The following is a 27,154-nucleotide window of genomic DNA, read 5'->3' as shown; positions in this document are numbered from 1 at the left end:
CACTGAGCATATGAGCTGTAAGCCCATCTACCCTACAGGTCTAGCCATGATCCTGGTTAGCACCTGACCCAGTTTGTACTATGGTTCCTTAGCACAGACCTGTCGTGCTGTGTCAGCCCCACGTGAAAAAGTGTGTGAAAGCACAGCTCCCCTAACTGTGCCAGACAGCTGTGCTTTGTCCAGTTTGCACAGGGCTGGGATTCAGGAGCTCTCTCTGTTCCTGGTTCTGCCACTGTGTGATCAGCTTTATCCTTCTGTACCTCAGTTTCCCCAATGAACCATGGGGGCTAATGCCACTTTCCTATAGACACTAAGGATATGTCTATATGGCAATAAAATACCGGCGGCACCAAATCCCAGAGCCCAGGTCAGCGAAGGGTCTCAGAGGCGGGACTTCGTTCTGAGCCTGAATGTCTACACTGCAATTTTATATCCCCGCAGCCCAAGTCCTGCAAGCCCAAGTCAGCTGACCTAGGCCAGCCGCAGCCATGCCTCGGGCTTCCATTGCAATGTAGACATGCCCTAAGTAGCTGCTCCTTTAGGCTGCAGCTATATTGGATCCACTTAGCCTGCTTTAGGCATTGGCTCTGGCACAGGCTAGGCACTGTGAGATGTTCTGAGGAGTCTAGCTGGCACGTCAGCTCTCACTTAGGCCCTGCAGAACCTGGGTGATTTCACTCCTGGGCAGGGGACCCACTCACGGATTAAGCAGTCCTCCAAGCACAGGTTAATGTCATGTGCTGTGACTAATATGCAGGGAAAGTGACAGTTCACAGTGCTCTGTGACCGAACTGCTGGGGGAATACTTCGAGGTAATGGGTGAGATGTTCAGATCAGCTTTCCATTTGCAGAAATCAGGATTGCTTTGCAAGCTTCCTGCGAGTGGGAAAACAAGAGCTGAATTCACTGCTTAATTTATTTGGGATGAAAAATCTGACCAGCTCCATCGAAGAGAAAACCACCCAGAAGTTCCCCAGCTTAATGACATTACAAGCTTCGTATCTTTCATTCAGGTCTTGGGATTTAGGGGAGGCGGTCTGTTAGCATGAATGAGCAGCTACTACAGGTGATCAAATCGCTGCAGGTTAAAGGAAAGGGACTTTAGAATGACATTTATCAATCCGCAGAACAGACCTGAGATCCTTCTAACAGGTATCAGACAGGCTGTCCGGTGGTATAAACAGACCCTTATCTTGTTTACAATTAGGAAATTCTCTGAATTCTCCCCTAGAGCTTGAATTGCCTCGCAGTATTACAGCTGGCACGGAAACAGACGTGAACAAGAAGTGAACGTTATTTGCTCCATTGGTTTATTAATCATGTTTCCTTCTCTTCTTTTCTCAATTCAATAAACTGAGAGGTTCAGATGCAGACTCTCAGTCATACCTGGGGCCTCTTGTCTAAAATCTAGAGAAGTGGAAATGGAGCGTTATCATTGTTGTAATGCCGAGCAAGGGTGCTGGAACTGGGGGTTCAGGGGGTTGTGGCCCTCCCACTTTTTGCCACAGGCCTCCCCGGCCACCCCCTGGCCAGGTTGGCAGCTGCAGCCCAGCCAGGGAGCCTGGGCAGCATGGGGTGCCATGCCATGGATCCTTCAGCTGCCCTGGGTTGAGGGGACCTAGAGCAGCCCCCATCCCATGTCCCCACCCTGTGGATCCCCCACCTAGGGCAGATGGAGGATCCATGCCATGGCTCCCCACAAATGCCTGGCCGGGCGGCTCTTACCATGGCTGGGCTATGGCTCCAAGGCCCACTCCGGGCATCTGTGGGGAGCCACAAACCCTCCACATGCCCTGGGCAGGGGGCCCCTGGGCAGGGACATGGGCTGGTTGGGGGCTGCTCTTAGCCCACCACCCTCGTCAGGTGGAGGGTCTGCAGCTCCCGGCCTGCTCCGGCTTCCAGCTTGGCTGGGGCGGGGCCTCTGGCAGAAGGGGTGGGGGCACAAAGGGGGTAGGGCCCCCTGGGCTGTGGCCCCCCCCCACTTTTGGGAAGGTTCTGTCACTGCTGGTGCCAAGAGGTTCTGGCTGAGCTCAGAGCCCCGTGGTGCCAGGTGCTGCACAGATGGAAACAGCCCTTGTCTCGAACCCGCTAAATACACAAGACAGACCTGGGGCAGGAGGGGAATGAGCAGAACACAGAGCTCACACAGCAGGTCAGCGGTCGAGCCGGGGAGGGAACCCAGGGGAGAGATTCTGAATTGTGCCTCTCACACTTGCAGGACAGAGGACGGAGGGGCTAAGACAGCGTTAAGTCAGAGATATAACCTAACTCGCAGCCTGTCTCCTAGGGCCGCCTCGTCAGGCTGCCATCGGGGCCGCAGCATTGCGGACAGTGCTGTATTCTGCTGCCCTTCTCTTACTCACCCCTCCCACCCCAGCCCCCCCCCCCCCATGTCAGGGGCTGCGCGGGGGGTCCTTGGAAAGCAGCTTTCTGCAGTGCCTAGCCTGAACTGGTGCTTTTAAGGTCCTTTTAATCCAGTCTGACCCTTCCCCCCGGCGTAAGGGGCTAGAGCAGGGATGCGGATCTCACCCCAGATCTCCTGCGTCCCAGTCCAGTGCTCCATCCACTGGGCAGTGGGGTGTCTTAGTAACGCCGGCCATTGACAATGGGCCATAGGACAATGAAAATACCAGTAGGACTCTAACCTTGGGGTGAAATCGAGGAGAAATATAGAAACCCAGTATCAATTGATTGCAGCTATTATCGGTACCACTCAGGTAATTTCTCCTTGGGTGCCTCGGACCCCTCTTTGGGTCTCGGGGCTGATCCACTCTCAAGCTCACCAGGTTGCTCTAAATGGTGTTATTCTCCCTGTCTCTCCCCAGATCAGGCCATGTTGCCTTGGGGTCCAGCCTGTTTATCAACAATACCAGGCTCTGGCTTCTGCCTAGGTCTCATCGTGCTGCTGTTCTCCTGAATACGTCGTGGGTGATGTGGTCGCATCTGGATCAGCTTGTCTTTCACCTGTGTAATCCCGCCTTTAAGCAGCTCTTTCCTGTTCTTGTTGAAAGATCCTGCCATAGCCACAAACTGTTCCCCAACCCCAGTGAGCCAAGCCAGGAGGCATAAGAAAATCTGTCCCTTCAGCACCATGGAAAGTTCACAGCGATGCAGCGCCTGGCTGGGGTCACTCCAGAAAACAGAGTGGTGGGTTTTTCAGGGTTTTTTTTTTTTTGTCGGTTTGGGGCCCATATTTATTTGGCTCTCATCAGTTTTCCACCGAAAACTTTCTGTTTTCCTTTGATGAAAACCCCCAACGGTCCATTTTCAGTTTTTCAATGAAACGTCTGAATTTGCCACTGAAAGTTTTAACAAAAATGAAAACAAAATATCATTTTTTGTTAAAATGATCCACGGGCAAAACATGCATTTTCAGACCAGCTCTGCTGGGGTTCATGCCTCAAACTCCTTTTTGCCAGGGCAATTAGCAGGGTGTTTAGTAGGCTCACAGATTTTAAGGCCAGTGCAGAGTACAACAGACATTCTTGGCCAGCAAACAACCAGCTAACTAGAAAACTCTGTCTTTCCTCCTTGGCAAGAACCAGGTCACAGTGATCCAGACATTACTCTCCTCCAGAATGGTTTAATAGCAATACCTGGGTTTTTTTCAAAGTGCTTAACAAAGGAAGTCGGTATCATTGCCTCCACTTTACAGATGGAAAAATTGAGGCACAGGAAGGGGAAATAAGTTGTCTGAGGTCACCCGGCTGGCCAGGAATAAAACCCCTATCTCTTGGGTGCCAGTCCACTGCTCTAACCCCTAGGAAACACTTTCCCTGTATATTAAGCTAAATGTGAAAACAATGCCCAGATTTCAGTTGTGTTGCATCTGGCCACCTGCCACCCCTCTTCTGCAGAAGAGATTTGGGTGCACAGTTTCCACTGAAGTACACAGGAATCAGGTTTTTAAATCCTCTCGCCAAAAGAAAAAGGCCTAGATGAAAAGATATTGAAAAGACTGCGGCTGTTACCTTAGAATGGGGCGCATAGGGGACATGTTCCAAGTATGTAAAATAATGAACGATCTAGAGAAGGTAGCTCTCCCTGTCTCATAACCCAAGAACAAGGGGTCATTGAATGAAATTAAAAGGGGGCAGATTCAAAACTGATTAAAGTCATTTTTCACGCAATGCATAATTAAGCTGTGGAACTCACTGCCCCAGGAAGTTATTGAAGCCAGGAACTTTGTATGTTTCAGAAAGGGACTGGACATTTAGATGGTTAACAAGATTGTCCAGGGTTATCACACTGAATGATACTAAATATGGTGGACTTCATGTGTCAGGGTTTAAGCCACTCTGTAACTACTAGAATGAGACCAAATGTGGGGTCACATTACCCCACATCTGCTTGTGTAGGGATCCGACATCTTCCTCTGAGGCATCTGCTGGCCATGGTCAGAGAGAGGATACTGGGGTAGATGGGCTACGGGTCTGATCCAGTCTGGCAATTCTTACGCTCCTTTGAAAATCTCAGGCATCAAGCTGCTTCTCTAGTCCCTCCACGAGCTCTCAGTCTGTTTCCACCCCCAGTTTAATGCCCCATCTCCTTACTCAGGATTCAATCCCACCTTTATAATGGCAGAACTCCTGTTGCCTTCAATTGGCTCCTAATCTTCAAAGCCGTTAGTGTATCAGGTGATCATTATTTTATTATTATTTTTACTGTAGCCCTTAGGCTGGATCTGGACCAGTGTGATGAGTATTCTGAGCCTGATGAGTCATCTGAGGGTCCAGCCAAGGGTCTAACCAGGTGACCCCTTCCCCCCACAAGGCAGTATGTAACTGCTCCGGCCTACTCAAAATTTCTACCATGCTGGGGATCCTCCCAGCTGCCTGGTAGCTCTGACCAACTGCTACGGCTCCAGTCTGTCCCTTCTCCTGCTTCAGCCAAGACCCTGTTGTGCTAGGCACTGTACAGACACAGTACAAAGATACAGTCCCTGACACAGAGGCCTTCCCGTCTAAACGTCCCAGCTGCATTAGAGAGAGCATCTCTATCTATGACCCACAAAGATCGTTGCACTCCTCTGGGACAATGGCCAAAGCCCAGGGCAAAGTACATGAGAGCTGGGGACAGAGCAGTCGTGAATCTGGAGCAGATGAGATGAATCCAGGGACTGCCCACCTTTAGGAGATGTTGCCAAGCCTTCCTCTTTGCTAAAGCTTTACCATCATCCCAGAACGATATTCCCCTCCATCAGCTCCTACCCCCATCCTCTCCATGTAAACAATAAACCCATCCCAAGCAGTGCTTCGTACAGCCCCAAAAGGGAAATGTGCCAGAGACTCCAGGAAGTCTATTAGGGGTTGAGACCAAGCTCCTCAAAGGTATTTAAGCCCCTAACTCCCATAGGTATCCAAATGAGCAGAAGTGCCCAACCTTATTACACAGGGAGCCACCATAAACTAAGCACAGTCTTGTGTGGGCCAAACAGATTCTACATATTTTAATAAGATTTAAAGTCACCTGTATTGATTTCTATTTTAAATTCAGCTTGTTCCTGTGTATTTAGCCAGGTTGTTTCTATGTACTTGTGTCAACTAAAATGATGTAAACACGACAAAATGCTAATGAATCGGCTGTTAGTATATTGTGTTGAGGCAGACCACGGGTCTTATTAAATGCTTTGGTGGGTCATGTATGGCCCATGGGCTGTACGTAGGGCTGGGCACCCCTGTCTTTGAGGATCTGGGCCTTTGCTGCCATCCATCTTAGCCACTACAACACTGGGCAACATTACAAACCCTAAAACAGAGAGACAGAACCAGGGGCCCAGTTCCCTGCTCCCATGAAAACCATTAGAATAATCCTGCTAATTTCAGTGGGAGCAAAGTCAAGCCCAAGATTTTGACTAGGATCTCAAAATTATTCATTGGCTGACTAGTGGCACTGCCTATGGACTGAAGCCAGAGTCCATTCCAGGTGGGTACTTAACGTCAGTTCATGGTCTTCTCCCCTGATTTGAAAACCTACTAAGGAGCTGAAACAATCCCCTCTAAGCAGATTTCTTCAATACAAACTTTACTCCTGGACTAGTGATGGAGAAATCCTGGGCTGGAGCTGGTTTTTAGCCTAAATGGATTGCAGCCAATTGCAATGTAAGCATTTTGTTCCGAATGTCACACAGTTTATTTCCTCCCTTAACTTCCTAAATTACTAATTATCTGAGAGCGATTGATAAACCCACCAGCTGCCTCTCTGTTTGCGGGGCACTTACCTCAGTAATAAGAAGTGCTGAAATCAATAGCCATAAATGGAGGGTGGGACTCAAACTCCCTGAACAGCACTTTAAGCGAGAAGAAGGGTTAATTACACACTCGTGTGACTTAGTTTCCATTGCAACACCAGGATGGATGAAGTGACCACCCACTGGCTCGGAGAATTCCTCTTCTCCTTTGCTCTCAGGCTAGCCAGGCAAAACACATTTAAGCAAGGGATGAATCTTTCAAAGGGGCTCCTATAGATGCAGAGTTGCGATAGTTTAACTTAAGGTGTGATTTTAAACCAATTTACTTAAGTCAGTGCAAAGGGCTGTGTAGACATACTTATTCTGGTTTAAAGCGGTGCAAGGTCTAGTGGAGGGAGCCCTGGCCTGGGACTTGGGAGAGCTGGGTTCTGTCTGGGCTCTGCTACTGAAATTCTGGGTGGCCTTGGGTGAGTCACTTCACCGCTCAATGCCTCAGTTTCCCCATCTGTAAAAGTCCTGTGAGATCTGCTGATGAAAATGCTCTCTGAGAGCTACGTGTTGTTACTATTATGGTTAGTTTCAGTAGATTAGGAACAGGTTAAAGCTCAAATGTTCTGAAATCAAACTAAGGCCCGATCTACAGTACTTGTATGAGGTGAATTGAAAAATACGATTGTTCTTTACCCTGCACATATTTGTAATAAAAATAAATATAAAGTGAGCACTGTACCCTTTGTATTCTGTGTTGTAACTGAAATCAATATATCTGAAAACGTAGAAAACATCCAAAAACATTTAAATAAATGGTATTTTATTAACGTTTAACAGTGCGATTAATCACAATGAATTTTTTAAATTGCTTGACAGCCCTAATTTCAGGATGTAAAGTGATTGGAAATGACAAGTCAAAACCTTCCATTCAAAAATGCTGAAGGAGGACATCTGCATAAGCTTTTTTTTTAAATAAAATATTTGCTCTAAAGGGAATTTCGCCCAGATCTGCACATTTTTGCAAAAAATATTGGAGAAATGGAAACCCGTGTGGGTGACAATCTTCTGACCCGCTCTGGTGCTGAGCACTCACACATCCGACTGAAGCCAAAGGGGGCTGCAGGAACGGTGTGGCAACGGACCACGCCAATTCGTATGCATGTATCATTTCTAGAGCCCCATGGCCCCTGTTTTGAAGTGGGACAATCACGAAAGGTCAAATTCTGATGTCCTGATTTGGTTTTCCCTCCTCAAAACTCCAGCTGGAGTTATTGAGAGCTTTGCCAAAGGAAAAGCCGGATCAAAGCTGAGGAAGGGGAGGGAGCTGGCAGCCTGAGAATCTCATGAGAGGTCTAGTTTGAGCTGAAAGGCTCACGCTAGTTTTAGTTTAGCTCGCTCAGCTACCAGAGCAGTGAGGCTCCAGCAGTGTGTGCTTCATAAAGCTAGTTCGGGTATGTCTCCACAAGCTGCAATCACCCCCTTCGATTCCAGTCCAGACACACCCCCAGAGAGCATAGCTTCCTCTGAAAAAGTTTAGAACCAGCTGGGGCCAGGAGAGGATTAGGTGGCCCCAGCGTGGGTCGTAAGGGGGAGCCGTCCTTACCTGCCTCTGACGTGGGACTCACCAAGCCGAAAGCAGAGGTGATGCGTAAGAGGGTGTAGGTTGCATATCGGTAAAGGCATCGGGGGTCCCAGTTCTGCCCTCAGATACCGGAGTCAGAGTAGCAGCCGGGCCATCTTGATTATCACTACAAAAGTTTTTTTCTCCTGCTGATAATAGCTCATCTTAACCAATTAGCCTCTTACAGTTTGTATGGCAACTTCCAGCTTCTCTGTGTGTATATATATATCTTCTTACTATATGTTCCATTTTATGCATCTGATGAAGTGGGCTGTAGCCCACGAAAGCTTATGCTCTAATAAATTTGTTAGTCTCTAAGGTGCCACAAGTCCTCCTGTTCTTTTTGCAGATACTGGAGTCTGACTCCGCTTTAGGCTGGATTGTCTACTAGGGGGTTTCTAGCATCTTCTGCTGGCCTGTGAATGTATGTCCCTGGAGAGCGGCTGAGTGGATAGCCCCCTGGGCTGGCTCTCAGGAGACCTTGGTTTTATTCCTGGCTGTCCCTGGCCTGCTGGGTGACCTCGGTAAGTCAGCAGGATACTGAGTGAGATGGGCCTACCGGTCTGGTACGTCCGACGTTCCCAAAAGCCCAGCAGCTGTATGAATATTCCAAAGCAATGACTCACAGGAGTCTAAACATGACAGCCACCTACACGTGCCATTTTTATTCTCACAACTGCCTGTGAGTTGTTTGTACTGATCTGCCAGCCCCTCCTCTGCATCTGCCCCATTATTTTGGATAGACCCTGCCCTACACACAGTGTCGCCCCCAGTTAACTATTTCAGTTAGGGGCATGATTTTACACTGACAGAATTAAATCAGTGGTACCCCTGAGAGTGGGTGCAAATATAACCCGTATAAAGGTGTCCTGTATTGATATCAGCTTATTCACGGAAGTAAGCCAGACGTGTACAAGCACCTTTGCACTGGTATAACGGTGTCCACACTTTAATAGTAATAATACCTCAGTCTTACAGAGCCCTTTTCTTCAGTACCTCTCCATGTGCTTTACAGAGGAGGTCAGTATCATCATCTCCATTTTACAAGTAGGGAAACTGAGGCACAGAGACTTGCCCAAGGTCTCCAGGCCAGTGGCAAAGCAAAGACTAATCCTTGGTCTCCAGCCAGCATTCTAGCTACTAGAGCATATGTTAACTACACTGCTGCCCAACCCAATATATGAATATTAATACCAAAACCTGTGTAGCCAAATCCTTTCCCACTCACTGTGTAGAACTTCATAGAACTTCCACTTATTCCAGTAAAACTGAATGGATTTGTGTGGATTCATATCTAGGTTACTCTCTGCCTAGTTATTCGCAAGATCATCCCTCACTGTGGTATGTGAACTCCTCCCCATGGTATCTGGGTGGACTTCATTCTCCAGGGAGGCCAGCCTGGTCCTTTTCCACCAGGGCTAAATTCACAATGGGTTAAATAAATGTTTAAATAACCTGCTTTTTAACACTAAAATAAAACCAGAGGGAATCAGGATATTTTTATGCTTATGTAAATTACATTTTTGAGGGCACATCGCTGGACGAAGGAATCATATCCTCTGATCTGCCTCTCCCCCGCCTTTCCCTTGGGCAGCTAAGATAAGAGTTTAAAATGAAATCAACATCATGATGATAATGATGATAAAAATCAACCCTTTTATCCCCACTGGAAGGGAAGGATTTCGTCTTCCACCAATCAGCCATTGTTTAATATCTTTGCCCTTTGCAGTCCCATCTGCCTGTGATGGGCAGTGAGGGCTTACAGTGTCTTTGACTGCACCTCACTGGGATGAAGCCACTGATTAACAATGATGCTGACAGCTGGTCCGGCAGACTGGTGATGGGCGTTTCACCTACAGGTCACTGGTTCAAATATGGCCCAGGTCGGCAGTGATGGAAAGTCATTACAGGCTGGCAGCTGTTTGATGGCCTATGTGAAATGGGTTGGTGGATCTCAATCTGGTTCCTAGCCTGCAGGTGTCCAAATAGACACCATCACAGCTGGTGCTAATTGACACACACACTGGGAGTCTGAGCAGAAAGGCAGAAGACCGAATGGGCCATGCATTCTGAATGTCCTTCCTAGACCTGGTTCTCTCTAGGCCTGGACTGAGGCATGGGAGGGAAGTGTTGCCTTGCATTCTCTATGCTGCACCTATGCTAGGGATTAACCAAGGGTCTCACCGGGCATGTCTACACTGCAATAAAAGACCTGCAGCATGGCCCTGGGGTGTGGGGCTATCAAATTGCAGTATAGACGTCCGGGCCTGGGCCCTGAGACCCCACAAGAGGGGAGGGGGTAATGGCCACTGCATCAGCACCTGTACTTGTGGGTGGGGAATCATTTCTAAGCATGAACTGGAAGAGCACAAGGAAGAGGATGTATGAGGCAGGGTCAGGAACCAAGAGCCCATCATAAGCAGGCACAAAAAGCCAGACTCTTTGAGGGGAGGCATGTTGGGGAGAACTAGTGTCAGGATGAACATGTAACCATCCTCAGCTCCGAGACAGGGCTTTGCAGCTATTGAGCTCAGTGCACATTATGAAGGTGAGCTAGTAATATTATCCCCATCTTACAGTGGAGGAAACTGAGGCACAGAAAATGAAGTGATGTGGTCAAGGTCACCCAATGAATCAGTGTCAGAGCCAGGAATCTAACTTCCTGCTACCTTGGCCATTGGCCAGGTTTTCAAAAGCTCTTAGCATTTTACCATTGACTTCAATGGAAACAGAGCTTGGCCAGTGCTGAGGGCTATTGAAAATCTACCCTTGGAATCAAAGATGGACTGTGATCCTGGCATTCAGAGTCCCTCTCGCATCAGTCATTCCTTAAAGGCTCTGCTCTTTGATGCTTCAGCATCATTCTGCATACGCACATTGCGTGATGCATTGTCTGGTCCCACCTTCCCTTCCCTGGCATTTCAGTTTCGGGCAAGAAAAGAGAGGGTGATGCTAAAATCTTTCTGGCACTCGTTGCTGTGGCTTTTTAAATACTGATCAAAAGAATCCCATTTCGGACACTTGTTCTGGATATTTTACGGTTAATCTTTGTGCTGATCATTGGTACGGGCAATAAAAAGGGACTTGAAGTGGATTCTCTGCCCTTGAAGAGAGACTCTGGTGCAGCCTTGGGCACCGAACCTGGCATGCATTTCAGTGCCCGTGTGGAATGGACCCTGGGTCTGCATTCTTATTTCAGGCAGAAGCAAATTTTCCTCCAAGGGCCACAGGCCATTCATTTACTTAACACCACGCAGCATGTATTTGCAGGCCTTTGAGGGCTGCTCGGAGCCCTGCCCCAGAGTGCCTTTCTTTACCAGCCTCTGTCCCTCCATCTCGGCCCCTGTCCCCCACCCCCAATGCACCTTGAGGAGGAATTTCAGCCGGTGCGTAGAAGAGAAATATTTCTTCCACTTAAGCAATTACTGCTGGGAGTTCAGCTCCCCAAATTCAGCCTCAGCACTTTCTCTCACCTGTTCTCCCTTGTCATTTCATAGGATCATAGAATCTCAGGCTTGGAAGGGACCTCAGGAGGTCATCTAGTCCAACCCCCTGCTCAAAGCAGGACCAACCCCAACTAAATCAAATTTCCTCTGCTCTATCTCCATTTCCCCCACACACAACAATGGAGCAGTCAGGATCCTTTGCTCTCTGTCCCTATTTACACTGATCGCAGCATCCAAAAGCTTACAGCCTTTGTTCAGATGCCCTGCATGCCCTGAACTCTAGGCTGAAGGCCATGACACATACTAGGAGGACACAGAATTGACCCACCTTTCAGCTAGCTCTCAGGAACCAAGCTGGGTTAGGGGTTAGGTAAATGGGCTACAGAACCTTTTACGCTAGTCCAGATGCAGCTTGCTACTTCCCTCTCAATTGTATTCGTTGTGTGCTTGGTCCAGTTTGTGCCGGGCACATCTCTGTGGGTCTGTACCCCCTTCCCACAGGGTTCACAGATTCATATGATCGCAGCACCCTCTGTAGACTGGTAGAGCATGCTCACCACTGTAGCATGCGAGCATGTCGTTCTCAGAACAACAAGGACATGCTGTAACCATCCCAGCCTTTCGTGGGGGTCTCACCGCAGCAATAAAAGGCAGCTGCATGCCTGTGATCGTCTCAAGGTGAGGGTGCAAACGTAGTCAGTGAGTAATGCAACCTGCCCAACCCAGTGACTTGCATTCAAAGGCAGATGAGTTTGTGGATTCTCAGCCTAGTGCGCAGAGGCCAAGTTATGGCATCATAAAAGACCCACTGAGCATCACCGGTGGCCTGCCTGGGCCAGGCCCAGGATTAAGTGAACTCTGCGGAGGGGCCCGACGCTTCTCTCAGATGGAACATAGACAGAACCTCTGACAGGGCAATCAATGGGTGACTGTGGGATGGGTCCACACAACCTGTAATCAACAGCACGGTGGGCTCTGTGATCTCCCCGCCATCGTCCAGCCAAGCCAAATCCTTCCCTGAGCTGCTATTGCAACCTCCAGCCATGAGGGGAGGAGTGGGCAGATGGTACTGGGGGAGGACGAAGAGGGGACCTGTCCCCTTTACATAAAGACACCCGCAACCACTAGAGCAGCAGAGAGAAGGCAACTTGACCTCTCTCCACCACAGCACCCCCTGGGGGGGAAGGAGAGGACTTGCGGAGAGAAGAGGCCCCACTGGGGGCATGGGAGGGAGAGAGAGAGAGGTGTGATCTGAGGGGAAGGGGGCTTCAGGGGTGGCAGGCAGAAGGAGAGGGAAAGGTGGCAGAGAGACAGAATGGAGTCCAAGAGGGAAGATGCCAAAGATCGATCCCCGGCAAGATAATGAAGTGGCCGATATGGGACTCAATTAATAAAGAATTAAAGGCGGGTAATGTAATTAATGCAAATCAGCATGGGTTTATGGAAAATAGATCCTGTCTAGACTTCTCTAAGGTGCTCGACTTTGTACCATACGACATTTTGATTCAAAAACTAGAACGATATTAAATTAACATGGCACACGTTAAATGGATTAAAAACAGGCTAACGGATAGGTCTCAACATGGTATTGTAAACGGGAAATTGTCATCAAGCGGGGTGTGTTTCCTGTGGGGACCCACAGGGATTGGTTCTTGGTCCCATATTACTTAATGTTTTTATCAATGTCTTGGAAGAAAACATAAAACCATCCCTGATAAAGCTTGCAGATGACACAGACATTGGGGAGTGGTAAATAAGAAGAGGACAGGCCACTGATTCAGCGCAATCTGGATTGCTGGGTGAACTAGGTGCAAGCAAAGAATATGCATTTTAATATCACTAAAGGAAAATCTATACATCTAGGTAAAAGGACGCAGGCCATACTTACAGGGCGGGGGACTCTATCTTGTGAAGCAGCGACTCTGAAAAAGACTTGCGGGTCATGGTGGATAATCAGCTGAATATGAGCTCCCAGGGTGATACTGTGGCCAATGAGATCCTTGGATGTATAAACAGAGGCATCTCGAGTAGGAGTAGAGAGTTTATGTTACCTCTGTGTTTGGCACTGGTGCGACCGCTGCTGGAATATTGCGTCCAGTTCTGGTGCCCACAATTCAAGAAGGACGTTGATAAACTGGAGATGGTCCAGAGAAGAGCTATGCAAATGATGGAAAGATTAGAAAGCCTGCCTGATAGTGATAGACTCAAAGAGCTCAATCTGTTTAGTTTAACAAAGAGAAGGTTTGTTACAGTCTATAAAGATCTAGGAGTATTTAATAATGGTGATCAAGGAGGGCTTAAATTCAGCTGGAGCTGTCTGGAGCATAGGCGCCGACTCCATGGGTGCTCCGGGGCTGGAGCACCCATGGGGAAAACTTAGTGGGTGCTCTGCACCCACCAGCAGCCAAGCTCCCCACCCCACCCCCGCCGCCTCACCTCCTCCTCCACCTCCGCCTCCTCCCAGCACGCCGTGTCTCTGCTTTTCCCTCCCTCCCAGCGCTTGCCACCACCGAACAGCTGAGGGGGGGGGAAGGAGCGGGAACGTGGATCTCTCAGGGGAGGAGGCAGGGAAGAGGCGGGGCCGGGGCAGGGATTTGGGGAAGGAGTCGAATAGCGGCGGGGAGGGGACAGAGTTGGGGCGGGGACTTTGGGGAAGGAGTTGAAATGGGGGCAGAGGGGGCGGGGCAGGGATGGAGTGAGGGCGGAGCCTGGGGCAGATGGGGGTCGAGCACCCACCCACTCCAGACGAAGTCGGCGCCTATGGGACTCTGGAGCAGAGGTCTGGTAAATACTTTCAAACCCACGGCAGCCCTTCTGTGCCCCGTGGGGCAGAAGACTCAGACCCAAGCACACCCCGTGAGCCCCAGCCCCTGCCGCACGGCTGAAGTCCCAAGCCCTGGGGCAGGGAACAAGTATTTAATAATGGGCCCTTTATTCTAACAGAGAAAGGTCTAACACAATCCGATGGCTGGAAGTTGAAGCTAGACAAATTCAGACTGGAAATAAGGTGTAAATTCTTAACAGTGGGAGTAATTAACTATTGGAACAATTTACCAAGGGTCGTGGTGGATTCTCCATCACTGACAATTTTAAAATCAAGCTGGGATGTTTTTCTAAAAGCTCTGCTCTCAGAATAATCCTGGGGCAGGTTTATAGCCTGGGTTACACAGGAGGTCAGACTAGACGATCACAATGGTCCCTGCTGGCCTTGGAATCCATATGCCTGTCCAGCCCCAGTGGGGCAGAAGGGAAAGGGCAAGGGGGGATACAGGTGACAGCGAGTAGGGGGGATGTGATAGGGACATTGGCCTGGAAGGGAGACGGGACACGAAAGAAGGAAGAAAATACATGAAGGTGGACAGAAGGCTCTGGAGACAGGAGGCAGAGGGGTACAGAAGCTGAAGGAGGATGGAAAAAGCCAGCACATCTTGCAGCAGATTGAATTTCCTTCCTGAAGCCGCTTCAGTTCACTGCACTGCTCGGCCAGGTGCCCGCTCTCTCGCCAAGTCCAAGGGGAAGGGATGGGTTGGCTATTTTGAACCCTTATGTTATATTAATGGCCTGGCTACTCGCAACTCCCAAGTTAGTTAGTGGGAGCATAAGGCAGAGAAATGAACCTTCCCTCTCCCAGTCCACCAAAGCACACGGCTAGCAGCTCCCTCCGGCTTATTTGTTTATCAGAAAGAAAGAAAAAGCTGTTGGCAACAGTTCAGAGAGCCCGGCGTGAGCGTGGGAGGGTTTCTGCTCACCTGGCCTCTAAGATTCAGCAAGCTACCTGAGCACATGCCTAACTAGCCCCTTGGTGGGGCTACTCCTGTGCTTAAAGTTAGGCAGGTGCTTCATTAAGCATCTTACTGAATCCGGGTCCTAAAAGCCCCCGTCCCGCCTTTGCTTTTTATTTGCAGTAAGTCTGTTAAGTTTAGGGGGGATCCCAAGTAGCATCTTGTTGGCCCTCTGGCCGGCTGCTGGGGACAAGCCAGTCATGACTCTCGTTTATAGGACTAGTGGTCCTTTGTGCTGTACCAGGCACTGTACGTACACATAGGGAAGACCCTTGCCCTGCAGAGCTTGCAATCTAGATATACAAGACCCCAAGTGGGAGGGGAAACAGAGACATGGAGAGAGGAAGTGACTTGACCAAGGTCACGCAGTAGGTCAACAGCAGAGCTGAAGGCAGACTCCAGGTCTCCTAAGTCCCAACCGAGTGCCCATTCCGCTCTACCGCACTGCAGCCGGTCTCCAAATATTGAGCTCAGCCAGTGCCCTGTCTACTAAAGCACACTGGCTCCCTACTCTTCCCCTTTCTTTTGTGCTTTCTCTGGCCCAGCCACTCCAGGGCAACACCATCAAACAGGAATTTAAGCAGGGCAGTTCTCTGGCCTGTGTTAGGTGAGATGTCAGACTAGAGAATCACAGTGGTCCCTTCTGGCCTTAAAACTCAGTACACAAAGCCCTGGTCTACACTAGGACTTTAGGTCGAATTTAGCAGCTTTAAATTGATGTAAACCTGCACCCGTCCACACGACGAAGCCCTTTTTTTCGACTTAAAGGGCTCTTAAAACCGATTTCCTTACTCCACCCCTGACAAGTGGATTAGCGCTGAAATCGGCCTTGCCGGGTCGAATTTGGGGTACTGTGGACACAATTCGACGGTATTGGCCTCCGGGAGCTATCCCAGAGTGCTCCATTGTGACCTCTCTGGACAGCTGTCTCAACTCAGATGCACTGGCCAGGTAGACAGGAAAAGAACCGTGAACTTTTGAATCTCATTTCCGGAGACTGCAGGATCTGTGGGATAGCTACCCACAGTGCAACACTCAGGAAGTCAACGCTAGCCTCGGTACTGGGGAAGCACTCCGCCGAGTTAATGCACTTAGAGCATTTTCTGTGGGGACACACACACTCGAATATATAAAACTGATTTCTAAAAACCCGACTTCTATAAATTCGACCTAATTTCATAGTGTAGACATACCCAAAGAAAGCCATCGTATTACTGTGGGACCTCCAAAAATGTAGCACGCAACATTTTTCCTCCTTGGAAAGCAAGCAGTTTCCCATACAACCCCCCTTCCCCTAAGACCAAGAAAGTGTGTCTGGTGATGGAAAAGCTTGGATCACTCCTTTTGACGGGTTCTGGGTGCCAGCAGATGAATATCTTAAATAATTAATGGTGACTCAGAAAAACGTTAAACAAAGATAACGCTGTCAGTTCTTCTCTGTTCTCCTTTTGTTTCTCACCCTCTGGCTTTCCTCCTGATTTATTATCTCTTCCGTTTTCCTTGTGATGATCTTGTTCCTATGACAAGATGTGTATGCCACACTCCTCCAAATGTCTGATCTGTTGGATCAGTGCATGGCAGAAATAAACAAGGAGAAAGAACAGGGAGAAATAAAACCGCCGAGTGAAATGGTGTCTGTTGAAATCATAAAGAACTTGTTTTGTGCTTCCTTGGAGCAGTCTCGTGAAATTAACAAACAGAGAAAGTTTTTGTCACATTTCAGTGACACTGGGGATTTTTCATTTCTTCTATCACCCCTTCAGTAGATATCAGCCCGGGTCTCCCAAGGTCAAACATCCTGACTTGTTGCCTTAGAGTGTGAGGTAGTGTTGTCTGTGCTGTTAAACTCCCTCGGTGTGCTTCCCCAGAAGTGGCTGCATTGGTCCTGCTTTGAGCAGGGGGTTGGACTAGATGACCTCCTGAGGTCCCTTCCAACCCTGATATTCTATGATTCTATGATTCTATGATTCACTGGGGATCCTTATACAATAGCGTTTAAGTGTTTACAAGTCAAGGTGGCCCTGACCCAGATCCAGTAAAATTAATTAATTAAACAAGACATCTTCCCTTCTTCTAGGACAAAGAAATCTTGTGTTTATCACTGTCCAAACACACAGTGCCTCAATCAGAGAGCGCACGATCTAACCTTATGCTTACATGCCACAGAGGGTTGAAACTGACAAATGGGCAATGCTGAGGGCAAGGCAACAGGCATTAACTACTCCAGATCTAGATTCATAATTCCCCAGGAGTATTTGGCTCCAGGGTTTTGGTTCAGTCTATTAGAGAAATAGGAACCAACTTGCATCTGGGGTTGGACTTCCCCAAAGCTTGGAGATGCTTGGATCCAGGACTTTGGATTGGGCCCATCCCTCATTGTAATAATCAGTAACATTCGGAAAGCTGGTGGTCGGTGGGGAGCACGCTGGGACCCTGGAGGGTTGAGAGTCCAATTCAGGGAACACTTGGTGTTTAATAAAAGACTCACTTGGAGCGCTTAAAGGGCCAGCTCCGCCTAAGTGAAAATTGCTTTCCAGACAGAATGTCGCCGGAAGATCCGTTGAGTACAAGTGCTTTGTAACACGGAGATAGGAATAACTAATTGTGGCTCTCATTTACAAAGCACCGTTGTGCCCAAATAATCCCAAAGTGGTTTAAAAACAAGGTTAATAAAGGAATCGCTTCATCTACCTCTAGTGTGGAGTGCAGCAGCTCTTTAATAGCCATGCAGAACACTCTAGGACAGGACGACGGCAAACAGTCCTATTACTCCTAGCATCTGCAGTGAGGGTCTTGTGAGACTCAAAGCTCAGACACAAGACTTGGATCTTCCTGGTCTCCCTGGTAATATTATTAAATCGGCTGATAAAGGCCTCAAGCGGGGTCAGAGTCCCATTGGGTTAGATGCTGGATTTACACGTAGTAGAAGATAGTGCCTGTCCTGAAGAGGTGACAGTCTAAATCGGCAAGACAAACAAAAGGTGGAAGGGGAAAGAGGTCAGAAAGCTGCTTGCCCCAGGTCACAGCAGATCAGTGGCAGAGAAGCCAGATCTTTATGCCCTATTTACTGGACCAACTTCAACCTGCTGCCCCAGACTGAAACTGGTATCACGGAGGTCAGATTCTGGCCCTTTATATGATATGAGGCCCAGAACATTGCCCAGCATGGCAGCACGATGTCATAATGGCATCATGTGACCTCTGACAATAGCTCCCAAAGCCAGGGCAGATTTCACCCAGGCCTTTGCAGAAGCAGTCGGAAGACACAGCTCCACAGCGAAGAAAAAAACCCAGTAAGTCTCCCAGACAGATCAAATCATCCACGAACACTTGACTTGCTCTTCTGTCCGTGTTGGCTCTGGTGTGGAAGGATGTAGCATTCGTTTTATTTTGAACCGGGGCAAAGTTTCTGTACAACCACAAGCCCGTCCTGGTTTAGAAGCAGATTTTCCCAGCCCTGATTAGGGGGCATCTTTATTTCCATCACACAGCGGTTTCTGGTCTTATTTTGGCATCCCACATCATCCCTTAGAGGCTCAGTCCATTTTTATAGCAGAGCACGCATCTCTGAAAATTCTAAGGTTCAGTTCACATCAGGATGCAATGGCTGAGGGGGCAGGAAGCATGTGATTGCTAGACCAAAAGGGGTTGGATCCAGAAGTTTGTATGCTCATTCAACCTCCAAATCTCCTGTAAACAGATTTGTCTTCTGAGGCTGTGCAGGTTGTCTTGCTTTTCAAGTACAGAGGGCTTGACTCTGACCTCAAGTTGGTGCTAATCAGAAGTAACTTTGTAGAAGTGTATGGGGTAAACCAGTGACAGTGCAGCTCCCTGATTGCCCATCCTGCTGCAAGCTCTAGCTAGCCTCTAATTGCCTGGACTGCAAACTCCTCCTGTCTTATATGGGCATTCTTGACTCCCGTGGCAAAGTCCTGCCAACAGACCTGACAATCTGATTCCTAATTGGGGGTGGTCAGAATTTTGTTTTCCATTGGAAAATTTTGACAAAAATAAAACAAAACTCATTTTCAGCAAACTCTTCTGCAGAAAATGCTGACTTTTCATTGAAAAACCAAACATACCCAGGGGAGGGATAGCTCAGTGGTTTGAGCATTGGTCTGTTAAACCCAGGGTTGCAAGTTCAATCCTTGAGGGGGCCATTTAGGGATCTGGGGCAAAAATTGGGGATTGGTCCTGCTTTGAGCAGGGGGTTGGACTAGATGACCTCCTGAGGTCCCTGACATTCTCTGGTTACAGCAGCACTGTGTAAGAACGTGAGTTTCTCCAGATCTTTCATTTTGGGGCTGATGGGTTTAATCCCGAAAGACGATTGGCTTGAAACCAAAAAGTTTTCTTCTTTCAGTTTAAAAGAAGAAAACTTTCTCTCTCTCTCTCTCTCTTTTTTTTTTTTTTTTTTTTTTTGAGAAAAGCAGACACTTCTTGCCAAAAATTTGGTCGAAACCTCAATTTTCGGTCAAAAAAAGGTTGCAACAGGTGTTTTTCAATCAGGCCGATTCAAAATGCATGAAGCAGAACAGAATCCAGCTGACTCTCCCGTCGTTACATTGGCCTTTGCAGTGATAACAGGAGTGTGTCCTTGATGAGTAATGTCGTAACAGGAGTATTGTGACGTTGCACTCCATACGTTTTATGGAAATATGCTCATGAGTGTGAATATGATGTAACTGGAATATGTGTTATGCAAAAGGTCTCTTGTAAGGTATCATAACAAAGGTTACAACCTACTAAATATATTCCTCCTATTTGTATGCATGTATCATTCTTGTATCTGAAGCTAGAAATATGAAGTATTTGCTTGGTGACTTACTTTGTTCTGTCTGTTATTACTTGAAACCACTTAAATTCCACTTAAATCCTACTTTTTATACTTAATAAAATCACTTTTTTTATTAATAAACCCAGAATAAGTGATTAATACCTGGGGGAGCAAACAGTTGTGCATATCTCTCTGTCAGTGTTACAGAGGATGGACAATTTATGTTACAGAGGATGGACAATTTATGAATTTACCCTGTATAAGCTTTATACAGAGTAAAACAGATTTATTTGGGGTTTGGACCCCATTGGGAACTGGGTGTCTGGGTGTTGGAGTCAGGTAACCTGCTGAGCTGTTTTTAGTTAAAGTCTGCAGCTCTGGGGGTGTGTCCCAGACACTGGGTCGATGTTGCAACAGGCTAGCATGTCTGGCTCAACAAGGCAGGGTTCTGGAGTCCAAAGCTGTCAGGGAAAACAGGCTCAGAGGAATTTCAGCACATCAGGTGACAGTCCCAAAGGGATCTTTGTGACCGAACCCTTCACAACTATGACCTTGTTAAGTAGTGTAGTGGAGACCTGGCCTAAGATGAGTTGGGATGACTCAAAGGCATCAATGGACTATGTGAGAGTTGTTAAAAGGTAGGCTTGTTTCACAGAAACATTTAACATAAAAACAAAGATTTTTCATTTCATTTCAGATCTGTTACTCCATTTTCTGATGAAATCTTTTTGACATTTTGAGTGTAGAAAAATCTTCTAGCTCCAATTTGATTTCATTTTGGTGGGAACTCCCCTCCCCTTTGCCCCATTTTCTCAATATTAAATTCCTCTTTCCCCCTTTTCTCACTGGGAGAAGCGGGGGGGAAAGGGGGTGGAAAGAGAAAGAAAACAAGAGGAAAAAGTCACCTTCAGCTGTTTGCCTCGGCTGCATGTATTGTTTTTCCTCATCTATTGGAGGTGGAAGCAAAAGCCGTTTGCGGCCTCAGAGTGTGGCATTAGCAGTGTTAACAGCATGGTAGGCCATGAGAAAGAGGCAAGGAATGGAGAAGACTCTTCTCTTCACTTGTTATTTTCCTGCTTCTGAGGTCTGGAGCTAGTGAGGTGTGCAAATGTAACTGTCTCTAAATGAAGTTCGGGTGGGTTTATTACATAATTAGGGGCATTAGTGAAGTTGGAGGCATGCCTTTCTCGGAAGCACTTAGCTTTAGCCACTGCTGGAAGCAGCAGGCCAGACTTGATGGACCACTGATCTACTCCAGGATGGCAATCTTCTGTGAGCAAGTTCTAGTACTTTGTAAAAGGGAAGCCGTGAAAGATACCAGCGTAGGCCGGTTCAATGGTCTCTGTATCTCTGATTGAAGGAAGCCATAAATATTCCATATTTCCTTAGCAGCGGGGAGGCTCTTCAATCGTTCTGAGCATCTCATGGGGGTTGGGAGAGGCGGAGTGAGTCTTAGTGTTTCTGGCACCCCGTGGAGACACAATGAGCCAGGGAAGCAGCGAGCTAGTCTCCTCACGGAGAAACAGTTCACGTAGTGGTATTTTAATAATTTAGCCTCCGTCTGGGTTGTTTAAATGTTTGATGTCTGTGAGCTTCTCTTCAGGATCAGGGCAGCCTGCAGACCCCAGGACCTGTGCTCTGATTGGATGCCATCTGTGATCTATGACAATGATTTAAACACTTTGCTAAGCATGGTCCAGCCCCAAAGGGACAGAATGTCCAGAACTACTGAATACACAGGCCTCTTGGTGAATGGAGGGACCAGTCAGGGATCTGCATTCTGAAATCCCAACACCAGAACTCAGTGAATCAGTAGAAATCCCATAGAGAGAACCGAGTATTGAGTCAATGGAACAATGTTCTAAGGCAGTGGTTTTCAACCTGTGGTCCACCAACCCCTGGAGGGTCCACAGACTATGTCTAAGATTTCCAAAAGTGTCTGCACTGCCATTTGAAATTTTTTAGGGGTCTTCAAATGAAAAAAGGTTGAAACCCACTGCTCAAAGGGAGAAATTGAGTCCTCCCTGCACAAGACCTGTAGGCCATTATGTCTCATTCATGCCCACTTTAACTCTAGAATTACAACTAGGGCTGGTCAAAAATTTTCCAGCAAGGCTTTTTTGGAGCGATGTGGTTTACGCCAGTAGAAGATCTGTTCCCATGTCGATAGCAGTGACTAGTAAAGGGTGACACCACCAAAAAATCTGTTCAGATCATCACGAAAGCCGGGTGGGAAACATTTTTCCTGCACCGGAAAATTTACAAGATTCTTTTTTTTGTTTCTGTTCTGCATCAAGACAAAACAGAGAGAGCTTCTCCACGCCAGCCAATAACTCAGTGGCCATGGAATTCAGTTGGGATGTGGGAGATTGAAGTTGAAGTCCTTACACTGTGTCAGGTACAGGTAGGACTTGAACGTGGGGTGCCTACATCCCCAGTTCAAGTCCCAACTTTGCCTGATTCAGTCTAGGGACCTGTACAGACGTCTCTCACATGCCACATGAGTGTTTTAACCATTGAGCTGTGTGTGTATTGCTCCATGTTTGACTAGAAATTCCATCCAGGATTTGAGGAAAGTTTAATCAAAACTGACCCTTTCCCACAGAAAGATTGGTTTCAATGAATTGGTGTTCTCCGATGAAACACCATTTCACCAAAAAATTCCAGATCAGCTCCAACAATAACCTGTAAACTGATCTATTGCTTATATGACTCTCCGGGTATCTTCTGCAAGGGTAAAAAGAAAAGGAGGACTTGTGGCACCTTAGAGACTAACCAATTTATTTGAGCATGAGCTTTCGTGAGCTACAGCTCACTTCATCGGATGCATATTTCCACAGTAAGCACCTCTGGCTCTAAAAGTAGCTACTCCCTGCACTAAAACAGCTAGCTCTGTGAGCTCAGAGACAGTTGCTATAGCAGACTTGTCAACGTCTATGAGATCCGGCCACTAACGGGGACAATAGAATCTCACTGTTGCAGCTGCATTAGCAAAAGGCAGGGCTGGGATTGTAGATGCGTCTCCTCCACTGTCCTCATCTCACTAGGTCATCTGGTCTCTTCACAGGTGAGGGTAGCAGCGATGTCCATGCCAGCTCCTCAGAGGGTGAGGCAGGATCTCTGTTACTGTCCACCTGGCTACCTCTCCCCCTTGACTGAGCACGCCCTGTTCCACACATCCAGGGTCATCAGGTACGTCTTCCTGGACGGCAGCCAGAATATCGTCTCCGCTCCTGCTCTGTCCGGCTTTGAGAGCCACGCTCCCTATCAGGACTCAGCTAACATCTCCTACCAGTCCGCTGCTCCCCCGGATTGGGGCGTGGCCACCGCCTACTGGCCCCCTCACCTCCAACGTCTCCCCATCTTTGTCACCCTCTCCAAGGGTCAGGAGAAACAAGCCGCTGCCTGCGGGGGCCCTCTCCTATCTCGGGAAAGGCTGCCGGTTTTCCGGCAGCTGTGCGGGGAAGTGGTGCAGGCCGTGGCCAATGGCAAGGAGAGAGACAGATGTCTCCCAGGCGTGGACGGGGAGCCCAATAAGCCAGCAGACCCCGAGGCACCAGAGATGGAAGGTGGAAGGCGGGGAGATAAGGATGGTAGCCTGGCAGAACCCTCCCACTGAGGCGTAATCTGAGCCGGGAGAAGCTTTAGAATAAACAGTGGAATCCGTGGTGTCGCCAACGTCGGCTCGGTGTCTGGGAAGGTTGTCAGTGGACGCGTAAGCCCGCGTAGCTGCCTGGGGCCCAGCTGTTACAAGTGGATTTGGTGAAAGCTGAGGGGTGGCCTTCCTTAAGTGGGAGGGAGGGTCTAACGTACCAGCTGGTTGGTCTGTACCCAGCGCTCTGGGCCCTGTTTTAAATCGTACAGCATGCAGAGCTAAAGACGGCACAGGGACCCGCATCCAAAGCCAGCCAGCCAAACCCTACGGCGTATCATAGGTAGAGAAGACGTCCTGCGAGACCTCCCGGCTCCCCTCCCCAGCCCGAGAAAGCCGGTGTCTCTGGCCACACGTCCCGAAGGAGATCGAACCCAGGCTGCTACGGAGCAAGCTATTGCAAACACCCTGCCACCAGAGCCCCCTTCCATACTCTGCGTTGGCTTCCGGGCCTGGGGTGACCCCTCCGTGGCTGCGTTACCCCCTGAGCCATGAGGCGGTCTCTTGAATACCTGAGATCTAAACCAGCGAGGGCCTTGTGAGTGGCTACTACTGGCTAAAAACACGTGTGAGCCACTGCCCCTACCGGCGGGATTGTCAAGCTGGCCCAAGTGCCTACCTGGCTGATTCCTAGCTAGGGCCTAGGCCCCAGAACTGGTAGAGTTTGCAGAGATCCTCCATTAGCTCAAATGATAAAAGCAGTCGGGTCCCACTGTGCATGTGCCCCATTTCTACGGGCGTGGAGTTTCGTCGCTGCCCACGCGCCCCCTTTTGGATGGCACCGAACCTACGTGTGCGGGGGCAGGGGAGGCAGCCCTGCCCCGCATTTCTAAAGCAGGACACAATGGGTCACTGTCAATCCCGGGGGAGCCATCCCCGCTGCGGGCGCTGGCCCCAGCCTCTCGCCAGCCAAGTCCACTCCACGCTTCGCCCCGGCCTTCCAGCTGCTGTGTCGTTCCCCCTCCCTGAGCAGCCCTGCAGCTGCCGAGCACGACCAGAGCGGCTGCCCTCGCTCGCTCTGCCCCTGCCAGGGGCACTGCGGGAACTGTTCTTCTGCAGCCGGGAGAGGGGGCTTTGCTGGTCAAAGCGGGACAGAGCCACAGAACCCGGGACGCTTGGGAAGGAAGTTGCTGAATGGAATCAAGCCTACACGTGTGTGTGTGTGTGTGTGAAGCCTACACGTGTGTTTGTGTGTGTGTGTGTGTGTGTGTGTGTGGGTGCGTGTGTCCCACGTGGCTGGGGGGATGCCGTTCAGCTGGTGACCTAGGTGTCCGCTGTTTGCAGGAACGGATTTGCCTCTGCCCTCTGTTGGGTGGAGTTTAACCTGCCTGTGGGTGTGTTAGGACCTCACTGCTCTCTGTACTTACTAGAAGTGGGCAGGTGTCTGCACCTCTGTTCTCTGTTGGGCAGGACCAGAGCGGAGCATGCATGTGTCTCTGTTCACGTCCGCCCCTGCCCTCTCTTGGACAGAATCAGACTTGCTCAACATTCAGCATTTTCTCATCCCCTAATGCAGCTCGCGACCTTTTCCTCTCAAGCCCCATCCCTCTTGTGATAATTTGGCAGCTTGGCACCCCTTTTCCCCCTCCAGAACCACACTCCAGAGCTGTTGCTTTCATCAGCCCATTCACCCTTCCCTTGCTTTATTCCTTCTCGTGTCTTTATTTTTCCCTTCCTTTTCTCCTTTGCTCTCCTGCCGCTCCCCATCAGAATGAAAACCCGTCAGCACCAGCTTTGCTTTTCTATAGCCCCTTCCACCCAAGGACCTCCATGCATTTTACAAATGTCACTGCAAAGTGCAATCCCTAGAGCTGGGCTGGAAGATGTTTTCCAGACCCAGGAAAATTTCTGAAATTTCAAAAATGGTGCCATTGGGACAACACTGATGCAAACTTTCGAAATTTTCCTGAAAAAACAGAGAGAAAGGTAAATGTGGAATAGCCACTAGCGTTGTGGTTAGTGCACTCGGGATGTGTGTGCCCCAGGGTCAAGTCCCTGCTCTGAATCAAGTCGTGGGCAATTGGTTATTCTGGGGTGGGCTTCTCTCTGGTTTTGACCAGAAATTCCATCCTGGATCTGAGAAAGTGTGGTCAAAACAGATCCATTTCTGCTGTTCTAACAAGCAGCACATGCTGGGCAAACCCACTGCGTGGAGGTACTTGAAATTAGTGGACAAAAACCAACCAACACCTTTGTGCCTTAGTTTCCCCATCTGTACAATGGAGACAATGCTTCCCTACCACTGGGCCAATGGGAAGCCTGAGTGGTGATGTCTGTCTAGCTCTTTGTCAATGAAAAGTGCTATGTGCCAGTGTTGTTATATGAAATGCTCTTATTTATGCAATCTCTTCCACTTGAAATAAATGTGTCCCGTCCCCTCCCCCCGTCAATGAATTGTTGCCATCTGGGTTCTGTGAGGTGAGGAGACTTCTGCAGTTTGTTCCACTTGTTCCCTGCAACGCAGCTTGAGTGTTTGACCTCTGGGGCTTCTCCGCCAAATGATTCATGACCAGAGCCTGGCAAATCCTCTGATTTGTGGTGCTGGAACTGAGTGCCTCTTTTGTGCACTTGCGAGCAGTCCAGGGAGAGTGCTTTTTTTGCACAAAGACCCTGGCAGAAAGCAAAACACGCTGAGGCCAATTGTGGCAAACATACACTGACCCGTGAACACTCGTGCAAACAGACATTTGCATGTGACCGGTAGTGCAAATATATATTTGCGTGCGAATGCCTGTGTATATATACATTTGCATGAGCACACTTCTACCTGCATGCAGCTTGAGCCCAAAGGTCTACACTGCAATTAAACAGCCCCGTAGTCAGGCGCGCCAGAAGGTCCCTAAAAGTGGGGGAGCCACCGGCGTCTGAACTGGGGCCCCGCCCTCCCACACTGCCCCTTCCCCCTGAGGCCCCACTCCCCTGTAGCGTCCTTCCGCCCAATACCCTGCCCCCACTTGCTCCTCTCCACCCCCTGCCCCCATCGGTCACCATTACAGCTGGTAAAAAGGGGGGGGCCATGGCCCCTTGAGCCCCCCTGTTTTGATGTCCCTGCCCGTAGGCCAAACTCTCCCATCCTGAGTCAGCAGACATGGGCCAGCCTTGGGTGTTTAATTGCAGTATAAACCTACCCTCTGTTTCAGTAAGAACCAGGGCCAACCGCCCCTGTACACATTTATACATTTGCATGTGAATACTCATTCGAAAATGAAATGCGGCTGCCTGGGAGAAGCAGGATTTGCAGTGCAAACAAAACTCGGAGAGCTAGGCGGCCAATCCCGCAGCACAAACACAGACAATGCCCGAGTGGCACAGTGAAGATGGTTTGAATGGGCTACGGAGAGAGAACTCATTTCCCACCCCAGGCCAGGCACGCAGATGAGGAAGCCTCTGGGAAAGGTGCCCATGTTGTGAGGCACTCTGACACCTTTCCCCAATCCATATGCACCGCCCCCAGCTGCTAGCACTGCCTGGCTCCTACCCTCCCACAGCAGAGAAAAGGAATAAACTCTTCACCTTCTCACTGCTGCTTCTTTAAATGCAACTGAAAGGCTGCAAATCCTCTCATGCCATTCATTAACCAATTAACGGCTCTGGCAGCCTCTGTATTTAGTCAAACCCCAGGGGCTTCGGAATCAAAAGCAACCCGGAAGCTGCAGGTTCCCATCTGGTATCATGGGGCTGAGAACTGCAAACTC

This window comes from Chelonia mydas, chromosome 17 (assembly GCF_015237465.2).
Source record: "Chelonia mydas isolate rCheMyd1 chromosome 17, rCheMyd1.pri.v2, whole genome shotgun sequence".
Taxonomy (NCBI): domain Eukaryota; kingdom Metazoa; phylum Chordata; order Testudines; family Cheloniidae; genus Chelonia; species Chelonia mydas.
This window is presented reverse-complemented; position numbering follows the sequence as displayed.